Genomic DNA, 25297 nt, shown 5'->3' on the forward strand with positions numbered 1-25297 from the left:
CTCTAGCCATCCCTGCTTAGCCATTTTGCACTTTCTGTCGATCTCATTTTTGAGACGTTTGTATTCCCTTTTGCCTGCTTCATTTACTGCTTTTTTATATTTTCTCCTTTCATCAATTAAATTCAATATTTCTTCTGTTACCCAAGGATTTCTATTAGCCCTCGTCTTTTTACCTACTTGATCCTCAGCTGCCTTCACCACTTCATCCCTCAGAGCTACCCATTCTTCTTCTACTGTATTTCTTTCCCCCATTCCTGTCAATTGTTCCCGTATGCTCTCCCTGAAACTCTCTACAACCTCTGGTTCTTTCAGTTTATCCAGGTCCCATCTCCTTAAATTCCCACCTTTTTGCAGTTTCTTCAGTTTCAATCTGCAGTTCATAACCAATAGATTGTGGTCAGAATCCACATCTGCCCCTGGAAATGTCTTACAATTTAAAACCTGGTTCCTAAATCTCTGTCTTACCATTATATAATCTATCTGATACCTATTAGTATCTCCAGGATCCTTCCAGGTATACAACCTTCTTTTATGATTCTTGAACCAAGTGTTAGCAATGATTAAGTTATGCTCTGTGCAAAATTCTACAAGGCGGCTTCCTCTTTCATTTCTTCCCCCCAATCCATATTCACCTACTATGTTTCCTTCTCTCCCTTTTCCTACTGACGAATTCCAGTCACCCATGACTATTAAATTTTCGTCTCCCTTCACTACCTGAATAATTTCTTTTATCTCGTCATACATTTCATCAATTTCTTCATCATCTGCAGAGCTAGTTGGCATATAGACTTGTACTACTGTAGTAGGCATGGGCTTTGTGTCTATCTTGGCCACAATAATGCGTTCACTATGCTGTTTGTAGTAGCTAACCCGCACTCCTATTTTTTTATTCATTATTAAACCTACTCCTGCATTACCCCTATTTGATTTTGTATTTATAACCCTGTAATCACCTGACCAAAAGTCTTGTTCCTCCTGCCACCGAACTTCACTAATTCCCACTATATCTAACTTTAACCTATCCATTTCCCTTTTTAAATTTTCTAACCTACCTGCCCGATTAAGGGATCTGACATTCCACGCTCCGATCCGTAGAATGCCAGTTTTCTTTCTCCTGATAACGACGTCCTCTTGAGTAGTCCCCGCCCGGAGATCCGAATGGGGGACTATTTTACCTCCGGAAAATTTTACCCAAGAGGACGCCATCATCATTTAATCATACAGTAAAGCTGCATGTCCTCGGGAAAAATTACGGCCGTAGTTTCCCCTTGCTTTCAGCCGTTCGCAGTACCAGCACAGCAAGGCCGTTTTGGTTAATGTTACAAGGCCAGATCAGTCAATCATCCAGACTGTTGCCCCTGCAACTACTGAAAAGGCTGCTGCCCCTCTTCAGGAACCACATGTTTGTCTGGCCTCTCAACAGATACCCCTCCGTTGTGGTTGCACCTACGGTACGGCCATCTGTATCGCTGAGGCACGCAAGCCTTCCCACCAACGGCAAGGTCCATGGTTCATGGGGGAAGTAAAAAATATCTTTGTCCCCGATAAAAGAGAGCTGCAATAGAGTCGCATGGCAGAGCAGTCTCTGCCACAGTTGCAGTCTCTCGCTGCTACAGTGTAGTTGTAGTCTGTCGCTGGTACAGCTCAGATTATAGGTAGTAGTTGTTAAAGTCACAGTTCAGAACAAATTGTAAAATTTTATTATATGGAACTGAATAATAACTGTGTTCAGCTGCAACACTAAATGATACTATGGAATGAGATGATGATGAACAAATGAATAATTGTCAATATAATGAAAAATCAACAGTGTAATTAAGTCAACCATCTATTGTAAGGTAAATTTTATTATTTTATTGGAATGCGCGTAGTTAAGTCACTTGTCTGAGATGTTTATATAAATTTGTTTCAATCTTTTCTTTTGTGATTCGTCAGCAGCAGTTGACCCAGATTTGTAATACGTTCAATTTTCCCGTGTCATGCATTGTAGGTCTTTATCAATAACGTAAAACATTTTCAGAATACAATTGTTTTTACCAGTCGACTATAAAAGTCTAATTTCCCCTGACGTCATTGCCAGTCCCGATCCAGTCATTTATCTAAATTAAATTATTCCAGAATTTTTGTCAAGTCATAGTCATGTGTTCTTTAGTAATCAGACGATCAGCTGTGTCACTAAGTACTGTCAGTATTTCTAGTAATTCAGATCTCAGACAAATGTTATCCAGTTTTAGTAGATAGACCAACATTGCACCAAGCTGTGTCACTTACGAGCAAATATATAGACTGCGTTATCTGGGGACACCATCTCGAGGTAAGAATTTTTCAGTTTATTTCTCACGGACAGATTCAGATTGATTTCACAGGACCATGGCGTAGCGCTGCTTAGGTCAAAATTATCAGTTTTTCATGAGTTAAAATTTATCAGTTACAATACGGGAAACGCAGTGATCAATGTCTTACAAATATTTACTATTAAAAACAGTCCTGATCACGATTTATTTATCAAGGTGACCGGTTTCGACCACTGCTGTGGTCATCTTCAGACCTACAAGTAGTATACAAAGCTTTAATTAGAGAGGCTACATACATTAAAGAAAATACATAAAGTTATAAAGCTATAAAACGATGAATTACCATTGAGTAGGAACCTCTTTCTGTTGGAGAATCACTACTGGAGAAACCAGTGCACGTCTCACTATACATAATGGAGGCTCCACCCACTTCTGACTGCATGATGTTATTACCAACCAATGAGTTATAAATCGAATTACAATTTAAAATTTCTTAGTTAAAAGAACATTGTCAAGAATTAAAAATAAATACACATTAAACTTAGCTTATTAAACAGCTATTGTCAATTAAGAAGCGTTAAAAATATTTAAATATGTAGGAAAAATGAACTTCGGTTTGGCAATACATGGGTTGCCCTCTCAAGGCCTGTTAGTGAACCATTTGGAACCACTGGTTGCCATGGTGAAGTTGGACTCCGTTGCGAAGATCAGGCAGCAGGCTTCTTTCCAACGAAGTTGTTGCGAAAGTGGAATGGCGAAGACTGTCACGTCAGACGATGTATTATTGAGCAGCAACATGTCGTTATTGAAACGATTTTCAATGAGTAAGCTGCAATAATCTGTAGCTGACATGTATACTACATGCTGCACAAATACGATACGAAGTAGTTGTCCCTATATATGAAATATTGTCTATGAAGTTGGTATGTAAATTACATGTGACAATTTTTAAAAGGCATTGCTATTCCTTAAGTTATATGCCAGTCTTATAAGCAAAAAAAAAATGAAAATGGAAGGAATTTAAAATTATAAAATTATGAGCCATAGTGTCAAAAATAAAAGGATGTGAATATGTAGTCTAAAAGCATATAAGCAAAAATTCTAAAACAGATAGTCAGTCATAAAATAATATTTGGTGAAATAAAATTAATGTAAAGATAAAACATTTTCTAAAAGTCTTCATAATTTAAATTTTTTTTAATTTTAAAAAACAAAGGACAGAAGAGTTAACATTCTAAAGCAGATCATCGAAAAGCTCAAAGAAATGTTTGTCTTTGAACTGAAGTTGTTCGTTTAAAACAGATAATGGATTACTTTTGTGAAGTGAAAAGATTTCAATTTCTTCTAAAGTATTTAGCAGTGGTCCTTTTGGCACAGTACGTAATATTTTGAAATTGTTAGAAATGCAACCCTCAGAATGATTGTATCCATCAAGATGTTGACCAAATATTGATTTAGTACGTGCAGTACCAGTAGTATGTTCTTTGAAACGTCTTAGAAAGTTACGGCCAGTTTGGCCAATATACTGTTTCTCACAGTCATTACATATTATTTTGTAAACGCCTGACTTTTGGTATATATTTGAGTCTCCAATTGTGTGTGTTTCAGTTTCATCTGTAGGGGGTTATTAGTTTTAAATGCTATTGTCACGCTTGTGTTCTTAAATTATTTATTTATTTTATCTGAAATAGGTCCCATGTATGTCATTTTTGTAAATCTCTTCTTGGAATTTATAACAGCATCATTTGTTTCGTGTAATTTTTGAAATAACAGATCAACCTGATGGGAATTATAATTGTTAGCAACTGCTATCTGTTTTAATGTATCAATTTCCTTCTGGATTGCATCAGGTTGGAGAGGTAATTTCAGTATCCTATGTATCATGTCTGGGAAGTGATTATCGAGGAAACCTCGAACTTTCGTGAGGAATCGAGATGGTGCCTCATCTTGCTGGTAGTAAACCATCTGATCTCGGTCATCTGTGGAAGTATAGTTTTCAAGCGCATCCAGGTACGTAACACCACTGATAGTTTCCTCCATGAAGAAGAAAGGGCCGTACACTTTCAATTTGCTAAGACCAGAAAACACATTAACTCTGGGGCTGTCAAGAACGTGTTCCAAGGTTGCACGTGGATTTTCGCTACCCCATATTGACATCTAACAGTTGTTGCATAGTTCTTTTCATTTTAACTGTGCCCCACGCTGGCGCTTGGGCGGCAGAATGGGTACGGATGCTCTACGTGAATCAAACTTCAGGTTGTTTGCTACAAAATGACACATCTATTGCTTCTGTAAGTTACCTCAATACATTTCTACAGAAATTCAAAGCTGTAAAGTCCTTTTTGACTCACACTGTATTTATCTCTGTGTATACATTACTTTACCGAATATAGTCCTTTAGTCCAAGTATTATGGCATGATACGTTTCCACAACTATGTGTCAGAGGCTGTAAGGTGAAACTGGATTTGTAGAGCTCAAATCTTCGAAAGAATTGCCAGTAGTAAGGTATTGTAGCGTAGTAAATAAGAGCTGACTTGGTGGAACTGCATTTATTGAATTACTTTGTTTTCTGATGGTGGGGGTATGGACGTCCACAGGGAGACGGGGGGGCGGGGGGGAGGGGGGAGGGGGGCAGGACGGCAAGAGATTATGTATGGGGGCACTAAAGTATGGGAAGAACCATTTACAGTAATGTATCAAATCTTGGACCATAAACTGACATAAAGCTATGATAATATTTCTTTTCGTTCAACAGGAATTCTCTCAACAAGTTTCGTGAGCGATCTTTGACGCTCCTTGAAGTCATTTTTCATTCACCTTTTTTTTCTGCTTGCAATGAAATAGAGCGATTATAACAGGAGCAGCGTCTTTATCGCCCAACATTCCGAACCACAGCACTATTACAGAATATTACCGACAATATAATTGGCAATATTCCTGACAGTGCAAAGAGAACGTCAATAATATTGCACAATATTTTTCGGCAGTATTATTGATCTTCCAGGGGCCGCCTTAGCGTGTTAACGAGGACATTTCTTTTTCGCTTTGCTTGTATTTCTTATTACTTTTCACCAATCAATATAGTATTTGAGCTTAATATATTTATTTGATATTTTTATTGCGCAGACTGAATAATTTTCTTGCTTTCTTATCTCTTTTAAAGATAATACCCACGGAGGTCCACTATAATGGAGCCGGTACCTAAATATTGGCAGACTACGTTTACAAGGGCTTCTTATTCTTAATTTTTTAGTGTCCACCCAACAGCAGTGTTAAATGTATATTACAGTGCTATTGTGAATAATGTAGTGTGATTAAGGCGTTTTCATACTCTCGTCTTAAAGGCACATTTGACTCAGTAATACGACGCATGTGACCTTGTTAATGTAACTTTGTTTTTGCTACACGTTTCGAATAACCAAGATGCGAAGTATGTGATGTGAAAAGGTTGCTTTCGTGATCCAGCATTTTCCTCATACAGATGACGAAACTGATGTTCCGTCCATGTCTTCATCACGAAAATGCTGAGATCATACTTAGCTATGCCTGGACGGTTTGCAATATTTCCTTCTCACAGCGTTGAACCAGAGCCTTCTTCAGGTTGTATTGAAAGGAAATGTAAGTCGTATCACAGAAATAAGACGACTAGATAAAAGTATCCAGCGCAGCTAAAATTCATGTGTATAAAAGAAGATATCCACTTACTAATGGCATGTGATTCCTTTAGACTTTTGACCATAATCAGAACGACCAGCGCACTTGTAATGGATGCAAGTTGGCATTTTTTTTACGAAAACATTTGTACGAGAAGCTAAAATGGCAGACGTCGGTTCAAGTTTGTGACTTCTGACAACTCTCATTATTATTCCTGCATGTTATTGGGTTGATGCATAAATTCGTAGCGTTCTCCATAAGTTTGAAAAACACAACAGATAACATTATAAAGGCTCTAGTCATCACTAATACATTTTCCTTCAGTATTTACAACAGTTTGCCAACGCTGGGGTAACTTTCCGATGCCCCGGCTGTAGAAATCACGTTGTTTTGTGGCGGAGAACTCGTTGAGCCAGGTTCTGAAAGTTTTCCCCCGGAAAGGAAGTTCCTTGAAGGCTGTTCAATACAGAGCAAAAAAGGTGAAAATATGAGAATGGAAAATCAGGTGAAAAAGGTGGGCATGGAATAACTTTCACCAGCTGCGACATAGTCGCGTATACGAACAGTGATCCAATACTGTCAGATGCTTTTTATTCCAGTCTTTGATCACAATATCAATTCTTTTGACGATGACCGGTTTCAGTCAGTAATGACCACCCGCAGATCAACAAATACAAACATATACACGTAGTGAGCAATGTGTCTTTCAACACGATACAGCAATACGTATCACAATATACTATCATACAACCAGGGAAATGTACAGTTAAAATACGGTAAAACGTATCTTTTCTACTACATGTCCTAAAGTGATAAGGCCATAATGGCATCGTCAAAACATATACAGGGTGAGTCACCTAACGTTACCGCTGGATATATTTCGTAAACCACATCAAATACTGACGAACCGATTCCACAGACCGAACGTGAGGAGAGGGGCTAGTGTAATTGTTTAATACAAACCATACAAAAATGCATGGAAGTATGTTTTTTAACACAAACCTACGTTTTTTTAAATGGAACCACGTTAGTTTTCTTAGCACATCTGAACATATAAACAAATACGTAATCAGTGCCGTTTGTTGCATTATAAAATGTTAACTAGATCCGGAGATATTGTAACCTAAAGTTGACGCTTGAAACCTCCGACGTTCAGTTGAGGGTTGTAACAAACACGGGCCACGGTCGGCGAGCAGCATCTGCAGGGACATGTTTACGATGACGACCGTGTTTACGAGTGTGGCTGTAGTGCACTGTTGTGGTTTGGTCTAGCTGTCGCAGTGTCCGCATGTAGCGCTTGCTGCTATTGTTATTCTGCATTCGTCTCCGCACGCAGACCAACTGTAGTACACCGTGTTACCAGACGTCTGTGATAGTGTAGTGCTGTAGGAACTGTGACTATGGTGTATTCGAACTCTGAAAAGGCGGAGATAATACTCATCTAAGGCGAGTGTCGACGAAATGCAGCTGAAGCCTGCAGGGTGTATGCAGAACGGTACCCGGACAGAGAGCATCCAACGTGCCGCACATTGCAAAACATCTACCGCCAACTGTATGCAACAGGTATGGTCGTAGCACGCAAACGGGTCCGTAACAGGCCCGTCACAGGAGAAGCGGTTGCAGTTGGTGTGTTAGCTGCTGTTGCCATGAACCCACACATGAGTACACAGGACATTGCGAGAGCCAGTGGACTGAGTCAAAGCAGTGTCATGCGCATACTGCATCGTCACCGCTTTCACCCGTTTCATGTGTCGCTACATCAGCAATTACATGGTGATGACTTTAATCATCGAGTGCAATTCTGTCAATGGGCATTAACAGAGAATGCGTTGCAGTTCTACCTATTTACCGATGAAGCGGGTTTCACAAACCACGGGGCAGTGAATCTACGGAACATGCATTACTGGTCCGTGGACAATCCTCGCTGGCTCAGACAGGTAGAGCGACAGCGACCGTGGACTGTAAATGTATGGTGCGGAATCATTGGCGACCACCTCATTGGTCCTCACTTCATTGCAGGGGCCCAAACAGCTGCAACATACATCGCGTTTCTACAGAATGATCTGCCAACGTTGCTCGAAAATGTCCCACTGGAAACGCGTCGACGTATGTGGTATCAGCATGATGGTGCACCTGCACATTCCGCAATTGACACTAGGCTGACCCTTGACAGGATGTTCGACGGGCGTTTCATAGGACGTGGAGGACGCATAAATTGGCCAGCCCGTTCTCCTGATCTTACACCTCTGGACTTCTTTCTGTGGGGTACGTTAAAGGAGAATGTGTACCGTGATGTGCCTAAAACCCCAGAGGATATGAAACAACGTATTGTGCCAGCCTGCGGCGACATTACACCAGATGTACTGCGGCGTGTACGACATTCATTACGCCAGAGATTGCAGTTGTGTGCAGCAAATGATGGCCACCACATTGAACATCTATTGGCCCGACATGTCGGAACACACTCTATTCCACTCCGTAATTGAAAACGGAAACCACGTGTGTACGTGTACCTCACCCCTCATGGTAATGTACATGTGCGTCAGTGAAAAAGACCAATGAAAAGGTGTTAGCATGTGGACGTAATGTGCTGTTCCAGTCTCTTCTATACCTACGGTCCATCACCGTTCCCTTTGGATCCATACGTAATTCGGTGCTCTCCGATACACACGATCGAACAGCGGAGGAGTGGTACTCTAAGCGTCAACTTTAGGTTACAGTATCTCCGGATGTAATTAACATTTTACAATGCAACAAACGGCACTGATTACGTATTTGTTTATATGTTCAGATTTGCTAACAAAACTAACGGGGTTCCATTTAAAAAAACGTAGGTTTGTGTTAAAAAACATAATTCCGTGCATTTTTTTATGGTTTGTATTAACCAATTACACTAGCCCCTCTCTTCACGTTCGGTCTGTGGAATCGATTCGTCAGTATTTGATGTGGTTTACGAAATATATCCAGCGGTAATGTTAGGTGACTCACCCTGTATATATATATATATATATATATATATATATATATATATATATATATATATATATGGTTCAAATGGCTCTGAGCACTATGGGACTTAACATCTATGGTCATCAGTCCCCTAGAACTTACTAGAACTTAGAACTACTTAAACCTAACTAACCTAAGGACAGCACACAACACCTAGTCATCACGAGGCAGAGGAAATCCCTGACCCCGCCGGGAATCGAACCCGGGAACCCGGGCGTGTGAAGCGACAACGCTACCGCACGACCACGAGCTGCGGACTCACCCTGTCACATAGATCTAAAATAAGATGTACAATAGGCCACATCGTCCACACAGTCATTATTGCTACTGGCTACTGAAGTATAGTAGCTGCCAGAAATCTGTTTGCCTACATCCTACCTACATTTCTGGTAGCTGCTGTACTTCAGTAGCCAGTAGCAATAATGACTGTGTGGACGATGTGGCCTATTCTACACCTTATTTTAGATCTATGTGGCGATGCTGTGCTGACTATATTTATATGTTTTGAAGATGCCATTATGGCCTTATCACTTTAGGTACGTTTTACCGTATTTTATCTGTACATTTCCCTGGTTGTATGATAGTATATTGTGATGCGTATTGCTGTATTGTGTTGAAAGACACACTGCTCGCTAGGTATATATATTTGTATATTGTAGATCTGAGGATGTTCATTACAGACTGAAACCGGTCATCGTCAAGAGAACTGATATTGTGATCAAAGACTGGAATAAAAAGCATTTGACGGAATAACTTCCCAATCCCACTCCCGTATAGAATATTCTGTCAGACTACCAGAATGCGGGCGGTCGTTGTCGTGGAACAGCTTCACTTCACGCAGTCTTCCCGGTCGTTGTTCTTGTATTGCGTCTGTAAGACGTCTCAGTTGCTGACACCAGAATGTCAGCAGTGATGGTTACTCCTCGGAGAAGCAATTTGTGGTACATCAAACCGTCGCTGTTCCGCCAGATGCATAACATTATCTTTTTTGGAAGCGCACACGTCATTGTATGGGGAGTTACTGTTTTGTTTGAGCTCAACCATTCCTTTCTTTTCCTAATGTTAACATGAAGACATCATTTCTCGTCCTCGGTAACGATGCACGATAGAAATGGTCGGTGTTCTTGACGAACCAATTGACGAAGAGCAAGGGTAGATGCACATATGGCCGCCTATTGATTTTTGTGATTTTGGTTTAGAGCACACACCGGAGTTTTAAACCTACCCGACTGCATGCAAATGTCACACTATGGTGGAATGATCACAGTTCATCCCATTTATCAGTTCTTGGATTCACTGACGTGAATCATTGTGGACTAATTAATTTAAACGATCCTCATCAAACCCCGAGGGTCTTCCCGAAAGTGGAGAGTCAGTAATGTAAAAATGATTCTCGTTAAAACGAGAAAGTTTTTTCGCCATACTCAGTCCAGTGACATTATACCCACACACAGTGCGAATGCTTCTGGCTGCCTCCGCTGCTGTTAACCCTCTGTTGACCTCAAACAGAAGAATATGTCGGAAACGTTCCAATTTCTGTACATGGCGGTCCATCTTATAGTGCCCACAGCTCCACACATAACCCCCAAAAGACAAATAGACTCAAATAGCAAAGTGAACTACAAAAAAAAAAAGACAACCGATAAATAAAACAATAGCAACCGAAATACCAACATGCTACGAACATATGCAACAATGGTATATTGATAATTTTTACTTTTTGGCGCGTCTAACTACAACTGAATGAAACACCATTTTCGTGGATATGCAACAACCTTTAGTTCAAAAAATGGTTCAAATGGCTCTGAACACTATGGGACTAAACTTCTTAGGTCATCAGTCCCCTAGAACTTAGAACAACTTAAACCTAACTAACCTGAGGACATCACACACATCCATGTCCGAGGCAGGATTCGAACTTGCGACCGTAGCAGTCGCGCTGTTCCAGACTGTAGCGCCTAGAACCGCTCGGCCACCACGGCCGGCCAACCTTGAGTCACAAGTTTAAAACAAAAGCGAAAGACGCTTATTCCGAGGGTCCAAACTCCCTAAGACAATTTACCCTATTAAAAAAATTGCTAATAACACCGGCACTTTGTACCCGTATTTCACGCGTGAAAACGAAGCTCGACTTCTTTAGCCGTTGGCGTCTTTTTGCACAAGATTCCACTAATATTGTTTTAGATTGGGCCACTCGACATGTGGTTCTCTTAAGAGAATAATGACGCTGTTCTTGCTCGCATTAATAGTTTCTCCTGTACACCAACTTTCACTATTCACGTGCGTGTTGATTCCAATCTCTTTTGGTACAAACCAAAACTATCTCACGACTATTACATTTCAAGCTTGCCTTTGAGTCGACTTAATGCAGTCAAGGGTCCTGTTAACATCCAACAAAAGCACCAGAAACCACTTGGCTACCTTAGAGTGTCATGAGCAGAATTACCGCCCAACAAAGCCACCAGAAACCCACTCAACTATCTTCTAGTGTTCTGAGCAGTATTGCCATACTCTACTGCCGAACAAAAAAAGGAGCCAAGCTGACTCCTAAATCAGTCATTAATAGCAAACAATAATGCGTCTAATGACGTCTTGTCAAACCAACAATCTGTGGCAAAATTCCATCACACCACAAATCACCCCTTTACACCCCAGCGTTCAATACCTCCGAACAAGATCACAGAATTTTCCACGATACACCATCCGTCACGGAACTCTGCGTTAATCCAACTATTGGTTAGGGCCTTGGATAACCTTATTCAAAAAAGTTTGCCCTAACTGGAACTTAGACACGAACCACTGCAAAGTCAAAGCAGACAGTTGACTTACCACCTCGCAGTCTCACCACCGATTTCGGACGGAGCATTTACTTAATTTTGGATAAAATAATTTTGGGTATTGCACCCTACTTAAATTGCCGACATTTCGACCGACTAGCTGTGGTTCTCTTCAGGGCGATTCACTGCTCTAAACTGGTGAATATCTTCCTTTACATATTGTTATTTTCGGTTATCTGGTTGCTACCGAAGTCAAATATCTGAGATGTCATTGGACAGTTTGAAGAGGTTATTACGGAGCAATGGCTGTACGGTACGCTATTGCGTGTGCTACCCTGGTAGGTGACTGGTACAAGGTAGCATGTCGGCTGCCTGTTGCCTGTGCCTCTAGTAAGCTTCTATCCAGGGGATTGCGTTTATCTGCAGGGAGTCATTAAGGCTGCACGGCAGTTTTTCTCGCGGCCGCTGTTTATACTGTTAACGCCTGGTCAAGTGGTGTTGCTGTTTGCCGAACATACGCGGTGCGCCGGACTCGAATCGCCGGCAGCCGGCCCGCAGGTGATGACGATGTGTGTGAAATCTTACGGGACTTAACTGCTGAGGTTATCAGTCCCTAAGCTTACACACTACTTAACCTAAATAATCCTACAGAGAAATACACACACCCATGCCCGAGGGAGGACTCGAACCTCCGCCAGGACCAGCCGCACAGTCCATGACTGCAGCGCTCTGCTAATCCCGTGCGGCGGCCCGCAGGTAACTTGTAGCTCTAGGTGGTGGCGTTCTATCACAGCTGACTTGTTATTCTGTCCCAGCCGTACGTAACTTTCATGCTCCGAAACGCGAGCGCTAATGGGTCTCCCGGTTTCACCAAAAGATTTCGCTACGTTCACACCGAACTTCGTGGACACCAGCAGCGTGGAGAGCATTCACGGGATCCTTAGTAGGCTTCAACAAATCTTGGACCTTGGGTTCACTCTTAAATACAGTACAACATTAACCAATATACAGCAGTGATCTGCCTGAAGAGTACCGTAGCAAGTCGGTCGAAACGTAGCCAATTTAGTTGTTTTAGTACTTTACAATGACGCGGCCCAATACCCAAAATTATTTTATCCAGAGTAACAACAACCGTGGAGGGTAACAGACGTCTCAAAACATTTTCTGCAAACTTGACGTCATTTTCACGTCACGCTCAATATCGACGACCGCATAATCGACTATCGATTTTGTGATAAGAAAGACTTTGAAAGTCATTGCCCCTCGATTCACTCGCAGCAGCTTAAGCTGTACTCATACGTTCCTACCTAACCACACACTCGAAAATCTCTAAATACCTATTTCATCCTTCGTTCTCAAATCAGACGGAATGTAAATAACATCGAATATTGCAGAACATACTTGTATTATATTCATAAGAAAGTCCCAGAATGTCTGAACAACGCTAACACGAAAAAAAATTTCGTCTGGCTATATGCGAACCCATCTCTTTCGACACCAGACACCACGGCATTATCCATTGCGCTAGCACATTTTTTGTTTACGCTACCTGCCTTTTCTTTTCCGCCCCTGGACAGAAGAGGGAAACTACAAAAAGTCACGCGCCCACGTTACTTGTGACCCAAGAAAAAAAGAACTGCACCTCTTCAGGCGTTGGCGCTTATCACTACCCGTCCCAGAACAACTGTCTATTACTAAATGGTGGTAGGAAAGGAAGTAAGTGGGGGGGGGGGGGGGTGACAACACACAGGGAAGCGATGAAAATAAAGGAAGTTGTGTAAGGGCTTTTTTATTTATTATGTTATTTTATTTTTGTATACACCTTTTTCCATGTATTAGCATTCCGGGAGTCGCTCCCGCCCTCTGATTGTGGTACATCCAGACGGTTCTTCTCGAAATTTTAATGGAGATTCCGTTTGTAGTTTGTTCAGAGCATCATGTGGGAAAAATAAGTGTCAGCATCTCATTGCTTGAACGTTCCAGTTGGAAGGCGGGTCATGAAATGCGTTCCATAGGAAACTGGAAATGAACTGTCTGTATCAGGAGCTGCAACAAAGCGCACTGTGTCCATCATTAAGGTACATATAATAAGCCAGCTCCGATTTCTTGTCGGGACCAAAACCGCAGCAGACCCCGGCTGTGTATCCAATTCACAGGGTTAGTTTTCATGTCAGCATTTAAGCATGTATCGAGTAGCGCTGGTATCGGTTACGATGACATCGCTATGGTCACTTCTTTGTTTTTTCGCGCCAGAACGAGCGAGGAGTCATGTGGAGGTGTCCCTTCTCCTTGTAAGTTATCATTTATTACAGCAATACTCAAGCTGCTGCTCCTAGGCTGCAAGGGAAGAAGCGAATGACGACTTGGTTTACGGGGTGAGTGGGTACAATTAGCAAACACAGACGAAACTATAACCACCCCCTCCCCCATTCGCTTACATGGCGACTGCGTTTTAGGACTTGCAATCTTCAGATAGGAGTGCCAAACGCAGTAACTGAAAATTAATTTAATATTCAATTGGTAGTGATGTCACACGTGCTTTTGTGTGTGACGAACAAAAACGGGAATGTGCAGTGATACCATCATAAGATAGTATTACGGCAGTGCGGTGCAAAGAACGTGAGGCAAGAGAAGTGGCAATGAACTATATCAACTTCCCACGACAGTAGTCGAATATGTGACAATCGTGGCAGTTGGTAACAGTGCATACAGCAGTACCATAGTGAGCTGACGTGTGAACAACTGAGCGTCGTGAACCGTACTATATCCCCCAACGACCTATATAAACAACATAGACTGGCTATGGCACCGCCATCTTTGAAGCAACTTGAAAACTGAGCCGCCATGTCTTGTAACGTCAAGGTGCAGCCTACACGTCGTCTGCTAATACTGAATGTTGTTATTGTTTACTACGCATGGCGTAAAAAAAAGCCAATCTGCACTGACAATCTGATTTCTCTACTGTAAAACATATAGTGATGAAGGCTAAAAGAAATGAAACACACTTCTGACATCGATTAATTGAAAAGTTTATTACGAAATGTTGCAGTTCATTTCGCTGCAATGCCATATAGATTAGGTTAAAAACAATTTTAAATAGTTCAGTAGGTCCAAAAACGATCAATTGACAGGGCAGGACCTTTCATTGTCCCTTAAATAATATAAGTTTGTATATAGTTGCCGAATATGTTTCGCTCTTTCTTCTGTTGGCCTGGGTTTTGCACAAATGGTGTAACCTACAATTAAAATACTATTTTAACAGTATCCTGACTAGAAAAGAGTAATATGACTCTTCTAAAAATTCAGCTGGCACCATTAGATGGTCAAAATCGAGTAAATAAATTCGGCCTGTCACCCAACATTCTGAACAATTCCACACACAACTACAGAAGGAAGTTCATCTTCAACATTAAGGTTTGACAGTCCCTGAAAACCATTTCTGCCACTGTTAACAATTTGAATACACCCTTTGGAGCAGTATAAAAACTATTTTTGATGCATTTTATTGCAATGAAACCTGTTTTCCATCCGTTTCCTCCAATTTTCGGAGGTACCGCCGCAGTAAATTAAGTTTCACACTTGCTGTTAAACCATTAAGAAAACAATAGCCAACAGGAATTTTCCAACTCTTATTAATCCCAGTGACCTTTAACACTAGTGCCTCTTTTGCTATTTGGCTATAATCACTTCCCTCACATCCTTGCCCTAAGTCAACATAACCTCAGACCTTATTACCATCCCATATTAAGTCTTTGTTAAGAGCCACCTCATAGAACATAAGTGCAGCTAAAATAGGTCCTGAACTACGTTGAACCTCATCTGCAAATTGTTTTAAGCTTTCTTCTGTAAATCCAGGACTGCCGTGTACTGTAGTTGCCCACCTGCGGAGTGTTCGAGGATGGGGTAATTTAACAGACACCCTCAAATAATTATAAGCTTTGAAGGATTAAAAATTGAGTGTAAGGGCAAACTGTCTTATTTCTTTAGGATATTCAGGAATTGAACATTTGTTTTGCATTGCAAAAAGTTCTTAAGAATATCACTATTTTTGTCACATCCTATCACTTCAGAAGCACAGTCTTGAAGTCTCTTATTTAGGCCTACAACTACTGTTTTATATGTCACAATTTGCTTCTTCTTTCTTGAAACACTTTGCCTTGCATGTTTCGCTTGCTTCCTCAGCTTCTTGGTCCTTTTCTGCAGTGCTTAATAATTCTGTTTCAGTTTTTTGGGGCTAGGCAAACAATAAGAATGATCTGTATGATCATTCTGATTCACTCTTGCACCTACAAAAATGAAATATTATCATTAAGCGTTGTTTTTCTTTAAACATACATCGATTAATAGTAAAATTCACACATAACCCATATAACAAATAAATAACAGGAAAACTATTTTACCTGGTTCATTTGATAACGAAGCTGATTCTTCACTGACAGGCTGTTTCCTTGGTTGTCTCTATACTACAGTTGTTTTTTGCAGATGGTCAGGAAACGTAAATATTGACGATACTGCGTTTGCCAGAAGTCGCCTTTTCTCGTTTGTACTATACATGTATCTATCTTCAAAGTGAAACGAGCATATGTAGCTATATTGAGTTGGCTGCCACTTATCTCGCCTCATATTGGCTGACCACTGACTTAATAGCGCTTTCTTTTTCAGAGGAAATCTAAGAGTAAAGAGACGTGTATACAATAGATTATTTACATTTTGTATACAGCTTAAACACGAAAATGATGCACAAGACGCTAAGTACAACACGCACTTAGATACTCACCTGAAATATGACATTCCAGTAGTTTTATGACTTCTATTAACGCAATTGTACGCTGCACATACACTGGGCATGATTCGCGATCGGTTAATAAGATTTTTAAAACAAATTACAACCGAAAAACAGTGATTTTCTGACACCAGTACTATACACCAAATGTAAATATACTGACAAGTAGACGTTTCAAAAAATGGCGGCCGGTGTTGCTTTTTGCTGCCGCTGGGAGCGCTGTTACCTCACAGATAGCCACTCTATGTAGTTTATATACCTCCTTGATATCCCCACCACCGCCTGAAGCTGTATGTTGACAAGGGAAGGTGCAACCGTTCAGTTATCTGTCGTACTGTGGCGCCACTGAAGATCTGACGTCAAGACAGCAGAGCAACGTGGGCCGTGTTGTAACCCAACCACCGATGCAAATAACGGAAGGTGTGTAATTCAATCATCGTTCGCGGTGCGGCGCTACGGAAGAGTTGACGCAGAGACAAGGGAATATCGCAAGTTGGTGCAGCGCCTTATCTCCGTTAACGGCGGAACTAAGCACCGGAGATCATAGCAGTTCAGCGTAGTCTCGCACTGAGGCGTGGAGATCGAGACAACGGAGCGTCGCGCGCAGCATTGCTTCGCGTCATCTTAGCCGCGCGGAATAGCAGCAGCGCTGACAGCGCTACAGCAACATGCGACAGACACACAATACAGCAGGTGTACAAAGTGTCGCGATGCGTGCGTAACGGAACTAACAACAGTAGTGTACCCAGTAATAAGGATATGATTGAATTCGTCTGAATTGTTGCACGAAAATCGTTTATTTCCCACAAGAAAAAATTATTTATAGCTGTGGTCACGCCCAAATAGATTTGGTTTGATTGTAATATAATTGCTTAATATATTAACGTTTCAAGGACTGCCTACGCTGCTACTGTACATTTACTATTTGTTAAGGAATATGGTGTTAAGTCTTGGCATTGCCAACATAGGTGCTATTGGGTTATTATTCTATGTTTGAATAGGCTCTGTCAGATAAATTAGAGTTACGAAACGTACCAATTTATTTTATAGAAGTAGCAAGAGAAACAGATGTCAGTATGGACAGTATCTCAAGGATGTTTAATGAGGAACATCTGAAGGATAGTGTAAAGGGGATAAAGCTGAAAGTAGATGACAATGACATGTCAAATGATTCTGACACCATGATGTCATTTAAATATGAACCTGAGGAAATAGATGTAGAGAAGGTGAAGATGGAAGTGGTAAATGATGGACTGTTAAATGACTCTGGTTTACCAGCATCACTGTATAGTGAAAATGAGATATCAAAGAATGAGGCATCACATGATTGTAGTTTTGCTGATGCTACCATGGTAGATGATGTAGGGAATTCTAGTGCAGATCTGTTTTCAGAGTCGAATGCAGCCAAACAAGGACCACAAGTTCAAAATTTAAACTTGTATGGCCTATTGCGAGAGCTTTTGGTGTCCAGTAAGAAAATTTAGGCACCTATTAAACAAACTATCGAGCAGATTAAGCAACTTAAAGCATCCAATGAGCAGATGAAGAAAGAGATGGAACAGAGCAATAAAACTCAAAGGTTCCTGGTAGAGGAGATCAAAAGGGTTTGAGAAAATTTCAATGCAAAATTGAAAGTGTTGAATGATAAACTCCAGAAGAAAGATGAAAAGCTGAATCAAGTGACAGATGAACTTAGAGATGAAATACGTAAGGCAGAGGAGGAATGCAGAAGTTGGATAGATGGAGAATCAGTAAGTGCCAACATACAAAGGGAAGAAACGGAGCAATGGGATAAGAAGATTACTAATCAGATGATTGATGTTAAGAAGGAGGCAAACAAGCAGATGAACTACGTGAAAAAGCTAGATGAAAACGTTTCATAGTTGAAGTTGGAACAAAATCACTGTGTGAAGCGAGTAAATATTTTAAGGGCTGACATAGGAACCATGAAGCAAGAGGTAGGTGAAGCCAAGGTTAGGGCGCTATTATCTGATAGTGTTATAACTAACAACAATTTTGTAGGAGTGCAAAACGTTATGGAGACTTTCAAAAAATTCAGTCGTAATGGGAACTGGCATACCCGTGACTTCTTGGATCAGTTTGATAATGTATTACCAGTACTGTGGGATGACCACAGAAAAATTAGATTTGTGGTGTCATATATGGAAGCAGAAGCAGGCACATGGGGATTAACAGTTGGATGAGAATGTGAGACATATGAAAGTTTTAAGAAGGCATTCCTAAATGAATAGCCCGCATCTCGTGGTCGTGCGGTAGCGTTCTCGCTTCCCACCCCCGGGTTCCCGGGTTCGATTCCCGGCGGGTCAGGGATTTTCTCTGCCTCGTGATGGCTGGGTGTTGTGTGATGTCCTTAGGTTAGTTAGGTTTAAGTAGTTCTAAGTTCTAGGGGACTGATGACCATAGATGTTAAGTCCCACAGTGCTCAGAGCCATTTGAACCATTTGAACCTAAATGAATACTGGATATCAAGGAAACAGAATGAGGTTCGGAATGAACTCCATAAGCGTAGAAGGTAAAGTTAATGACGTGATAGAGGTTTAAAGAAGTTTTTTCAAAAACTATATGATACAAACATGTACCTTGATGAACAAACAGGCAAGGAGGCATTAGTGTCATTGATCATTAGTAAGATGCCAACAAAAACACAGGAGAAGCTACTGGCTATATCAAGGGATGATGTAGCCGCAATTAAGCTAGCACTGGAACAACTAGACAACTTGGAGGAAGAAATAATGGGGTGGAATCTGAATGAATACAGACAAGAATTCTTAATGGAGCCAACAGGGACAGACCAATAAATGACAGAAGATATGATGATCAATGATGGTACAATAATTATCGAGGATCACATGGGCGCAGATTAAGAGGAAGACATAGTGACCACAGAGGTAGAGGTGGTGGTGCTGCATTCTACAATGATAGGTATCAAAGAACAGGGTTCAGTGAACAGACTCATCCGGAACAAAATCATGAACCACGAGGAAAGGAAAACTAGATGTGATTCCTGATGAGGTCCAGTTAGGAATCCCAGAAACAGGACCACAGCCTCGGACAACAGTTCAGAACAATAAACTGGAGAGTGATAGAGTACGGAGAACTGGAGGTAAATGTGAAGAGGATGTAATGGAGCAGGTAGTTAAACACCAACGAAGAATGGCAGATAATGCAACAGGTAGTGAAGGAATATGCAGGATGGGTCATGTAAATTATGTACAGGTCACTAGTATTCAAAATGGAGAAGCAGAGGAGACTAAATGCCAAGAAAAGATCTGCAACAGTTAAAGGGAGATGATGTTCTAAGTACTGATGGGTTAGCAGGTGGAGAATCATGCGTGGCGAAGTTTGTTAAAATATATGATGGTCAGGTACATAGGGAGCAAGAGTATGACGCTAGAAAGACGAGAAGAGATAGAGGAATACGTGCACAAGAGAATAAGCATGAGAATTTTGATGAATTTGTTAGTTATGGGGAAGATAGCACTGCAAAAGGTTCGTGTGCTGCCAAAGAAAATTGTTCTGGTATGATGAAAGACTGTCAACCCAGTCACATTAGCGGATATGTGTCAGAGGAAGGGAGGTATGGTGGTGTGAAGATGGTGACTGTGTATGTGTCTTAGAAGATCATAGGGATTATAGTGTGTATGAGGTCACAGGTGATGTTGAGAACACTGACTATACTACTAGGAGTGAAGGTGTGAAAATGCATTCTGATATCAGATCTCCAATGACAATGCTGCCGTTAAGCCAAGAAGATTATGAGAGTTATCAGAGTGAAAAGAGACTTACAGAAAAGTGTGCAAATGTGCAGCTTTGGGATAAGCGTGTAAGGAGTGTTAGGAGTACAAGGAAAGGGAATCCACTTGATGGAGCTTTGCACAAGCATTGTGCAGTAACACCTGAAGAGAATTTCTTGACTGATAGAAGTAGAGAGCCGAGAGTGCTGAGAACACGAAAATTGGAACAAAGGGATGAAGTCTTAAATGAATTGCTAAAGGAAGATGCAGATGTTCTGGGGGAAGCTATGCAACCATTTGTAGAGGGCGAAATTTTCAGTGTAGAATATGACATCCTGCTTGATTCAGGAAGTCCAGTTAATGTAGTGTCACAAAAGTTGTATACAGCATGGTTGGAACAAGGTAGAGAAATACCGAATTTTCCTGTAATATGTGGGTGCTGTTGGTACAAAAGGTAAAAATGGACAAGAGCAAGTCCTGATTACAGTAAAGTTTAACGGGAAGGCTTACAGTGTTTCAGTACTGGTTGTGCCTGGACTGGCATTGCCTTTGATATTTGGTGAAGAGTGGTTAGCAAACAAGCAAGCCTACTTAGATTTTAGAAATGGGAACGTGAGGATAGTTAATGAAGGACAAGAGGAGGTTATTGCATTCAAGGGTGCCATGAAGGCATGTGAAGAAATAGGATTGGCTAAGATTCAAATTGGCATGGAGTCAGAAGCTGTACCGCAACATGTATACAAAGGTGACACTGCAGGCTTGAATAAAAGACGGTGGGGATGGGAACATCAAATTAGAATGGAAGACTCTGAGAGAGCGCTTAAGAAGAAGTTAGCAATTGTAAGGGGTCCGTAGGCCCTTACTATAACTTTGTACTCGGCACAGGTCGATAGGGTAAACAATCGACTGTGACGTGTTGCGAGAGCGAGTGTCGAGATGCGCCAGAATGGTTGGCGGGAATGGTGTGTGTGTGGAGGCCATTATTGGAATACAGGGTTTTTAACCATCGCCGTGGTTAGACCACTAAATAATAAATAAATACCGGGAAGTGGTGAAGTCTTTATAAAAGTGATCAGTGACATTACTAGTCCCGATATTTAGTTTCGCGTCTACCGCGCTGGCCTAACCTTGGATTGCAGTGTTGGATGCAGTGATGGATTAGCGTGTGACGATAATGGCAAGTGAAGAAAGCCTGTGCTGAGTTTAGCCGTAATTAGATATGTATGACGAAGGAAGTGGCTGTCCCCTTTTTGTGTTTTGGGAAGAATATAAGTTCGTAATTAGTAAAACTGTGTTGGTGTTCCTTATTACCACACATTCAGTATTATAGTACTGAACAGGACGAACTGGAAAGTAACAACTTCCGTAGCAGTCAATTCCGATTACCTGCCCCATTAGGTTCACGGTCATGTTAATAATAAATATTGGGCTCCTATTCGATCAGATCAGGTCGGGATAAAAACGGAGGTGTTACACATTGCTACTACAGGATGGGCATAAGGAAATCAAAGCCCTTGCAGATGCTTTGAGGAGGCACAGGCAGGTTTTTGCAGATGAACCTGGAGTAATTAAGGCAGCAGAACGCAAGCTAGGGTTGAAGGAGCATGTACTCTCCTTTGCAACGCCATATGCTATTCCACAAGACAAACGTGAAGCTGTCAATAAGGAGTTTAGACGGATGTTGAAAATGGGAATTAACGAACGTTCATCAAGCCAGTATAATAATTTCTTATTTGTTGTGGAAAAGAAAAATGGGAATGTCAGAATTACGCTAGATGGTAGACCAGTGATTAAAATCATACTGCCACAGGCAGGCCTCAGAGCCGGGAGGAGTTGCTTCAAAAGTTTCATGGGGAAAAATTATTCAGCAGCATCGATCTAAAATCTCGTTATTGGCAGTGTAAGTAGGCTGTTTAGGTTTTTTTATTGGTAACGCCACCTCTGTATAAAAATCACTGGCTGTGCTGTGTGCAGTCTGTGGCTGCTTTGCATTGTTGTAATACTCGCCATTGTAGTGTTAGGCAGCTGGCTGTGAACAGCGCGTAGCGTTGCGCAGTTGGAGGTGAGCCGCCAGCAGTGGTGGATGTGGGGAGAGAGATGGCGGAGTTTTGAAATTTGTCATGAACTGCTATATGTATATATGATGATATCAAGGTAAATACATTGTTTGTTCTCTATTAATATCTTTCATTTGCTAACTATCCCTGGCGGAGTTTTGAAATTTGTCATGAACTGCTATATGTATATATGATGATATCAAGGTAAATACATTGTTTGTTCTCTATTAATATCTTTCATTTGCTAACTATCCCTATCAGTAGTTAGTGCCTTCCATAGTTTGAATCTTTTATTTAGCTGGCAGTAGTGGCGCTCGCTGTATTGCAGCAGCTTGAGCTGCTATATTTATATATGATGATATCAAGGTAAATACATTGTTTGTTCTCTATTAATATCTTTCATTTGCTAACTATCCCTATCAGTAGTTAGTGCCTTCCATAGTTTGAATCTTTTATTTAGCTGGCAGTAGTGGCGCTCGCTGTATTGCAGTAGCTTGAGCAGCGAAGATTTTTGTGAGGTAAGTGATTTGTGAAAGGTATAGTTTAATGTTAGTCAGGGCCATTCTTTTGCAGGGAATTTTGAAAGTCAGATTGCGTTGCGCTAACAAAATATTGTGTGTCAGTATAAGCACAGTCCTGTAAAATTATTAAAAGGGGACGTTTCAGCAGATTCCACTGCATAAGGACTCAAGACAATATACACCGTTCCTATATGAAGGAAAAAGCTACCAATACCGTGTTCTACCTTTTGGGCTCAACATTTCTACATCAGCCTTCATTCAATCATTAGACAGGGTGTTAGGAGAGCAGCTTCTGAAGAAAGTTACATGTTATGTAGATGACATTCTCATCGCTACAACGACGTGCGAAGAACATGTGTAGACTTTGGATGGTATCTTGACTGCATTTGACAGTGCTGGTGTAACTGTGAACATAGATAAATCATAATTTGGAAAAGACATGATTCATTTCTTGGGACACATAATTAGTGAACAAGGGACTGAACCAGACAAGGAAAAGTTGCAGGCTATAAAGGATTAACGATTAAGGGAATTCCTTTGATTAGCTGGATTCTGTAGAAAATTTGTGAGTGATCAGTCATTAAATAGTCCTCACTTGGTGAATCTTCTGAAAGCTAAAATAGTATGGCAATGGACCGAAGACTGTCAGAGGGATTTTGAGGATATCAAGAGGCATCTGTGTAATCCACAAATTTTGTCCCACCCAGACTTAGAAAAGGACTTTTACATGGCTTGTGATGCATCAGACTGTGGACCTGGCGTGCATCTATATCAAACTGATGTCAAGATTGAAGGATGAATAGCTTTCGCAAGTCATGCACTGACAAAGTGCGAGCGCCAGTATACAATTATGGAACGTGATGCATTAGCAGTTCTTTGGGAATTCAGTAAATTCGGTATTACCTGGCAGGCAGAGTGACAAAGGTGATAACAGACCATAAGACACTTTCCTTCCCAACTAAAAGTTAATTATATCATAGGAGATTAACTAGATGGGCTATTGCACTTCAGGAGTATCAATTTGATATTATTTACAGAGCAGGGGACCAAAACATTGTACCAGATGCCTTGTCCGGAATGCTTACTGGTATGGAAGACATTAATGTAAATGGACCGCAGGAAAATATGTTGCGTGTTAGTCTCATGAAAGTTGACCCACATGAGACTTATGTGAAGAATTTTATTAAGAATATACGGGGTACTAGGATGACCGGATCAGGTGACGTGGTCGGGGTTGTAGGGCGTGGCTGGGTAGAAGAAGGTGGCTGTTTTTAGCAATCTTCTTCTTTATTGTTGGTTCTTCCAATACATTTTCCGGTAGCTCAGCCCCGCCGCTCATGTCGTGGTGGAGACGAGCTGATGTGTGCAGCCTGGGGAATGGGACGCCGTGCTCAGTCAGTGGCTGTGCAGGTGGTAGGAGGTTAGCAGCATGAGGCCCAGCCTAGCTCGCCTCCTGCAGATGCTGTGGCTCGTGACGACGCCGTGAGTCGCCGGTGCAGCAGCGGGTAACGCCCTCTGCCGGACGGTCCTTGGGGACAGCGTCACTGGTGATGACGACGTAACAGCGACCGAACGCCCAATCAGTCGAACCGATGCCGACGCCCACCTCTGATGCCCTTAAATAGTGTAGACCTCTGCTAAATCCGCCAGTTATGAGGCGCCGTGTTTATTAGAATGTTCTCGATGAGTTGGCTAATGCAACCACACCACACGCAGCCCGCGCCTGCATAATTCTGCTAATGGTGCGTTCTGGCTGTTGATGGCTGCCGTGCACGTACACACATACCGACACTCGTTGCAAAACAGTGTCACCTGCAATAATGCGCCAGCCAGCCTTCGTCCGCCATCTGCTATGAGATTGGCGCATTGCACACTGAAACACACTAAATCACAATTTTGCACCATATTTCCTAAAAATAACCCCTTGTCCTCTACAATTCGTCCCTCATACGGAAAGAATTTGTCCCCGAATTCAACCAAAAAGTCAATACAACTACAGTTCATTTCACAAACCCCACAAAATGCGATTGATTCACTATTTACACTGTGTTCATTCACTTATATCCTCAGTCTAATCTTTGTTCATAAACATTACTCAGTGTTCTGCTGCAGTGCCTCACAACTGTCCAGTGATTTTGTTTGGACCCTTACGTTAAAGGTTGGAAGGGGCAGGATTTGGGTTACCTTCCTCTTGAGCCGATAGTACACTAATCCTATGACAAAAACAAAACTACAGGTGGCGGTGGTTGATGATCCAATAACTAGTAATCCTTGCTTATGCTCATTACGGTACTCATGCACTCGTTGAAAAAGATGTTCCATAGTTATAGGTCCATCCTGAGCTGCTAGCATCTGGTCCAAAGAGGAGAGCAAAGTCGGGTCTAATGTGCTATTGAAAAGAGTGAGATTTTCTTTCATGACGAATTGCAACAGTTGGTCGGGTACA

The sequence above is a fragment of the Schistocerca nitens genome, chromosome 2, assembly GCF_023898315.1.
Source record: "Schistocerca nitens isolate TAMUIC-IGC-003100 chromosome 2, iqSchNite1.1, whole genome shotgun sequence".
NCBI classification, from domain to species: Eukaryota; Metazoa; Arthropoda; class Insecta; order Orthoptera; family Acrididae; genus Schistocerca; species Schistocerca nitens.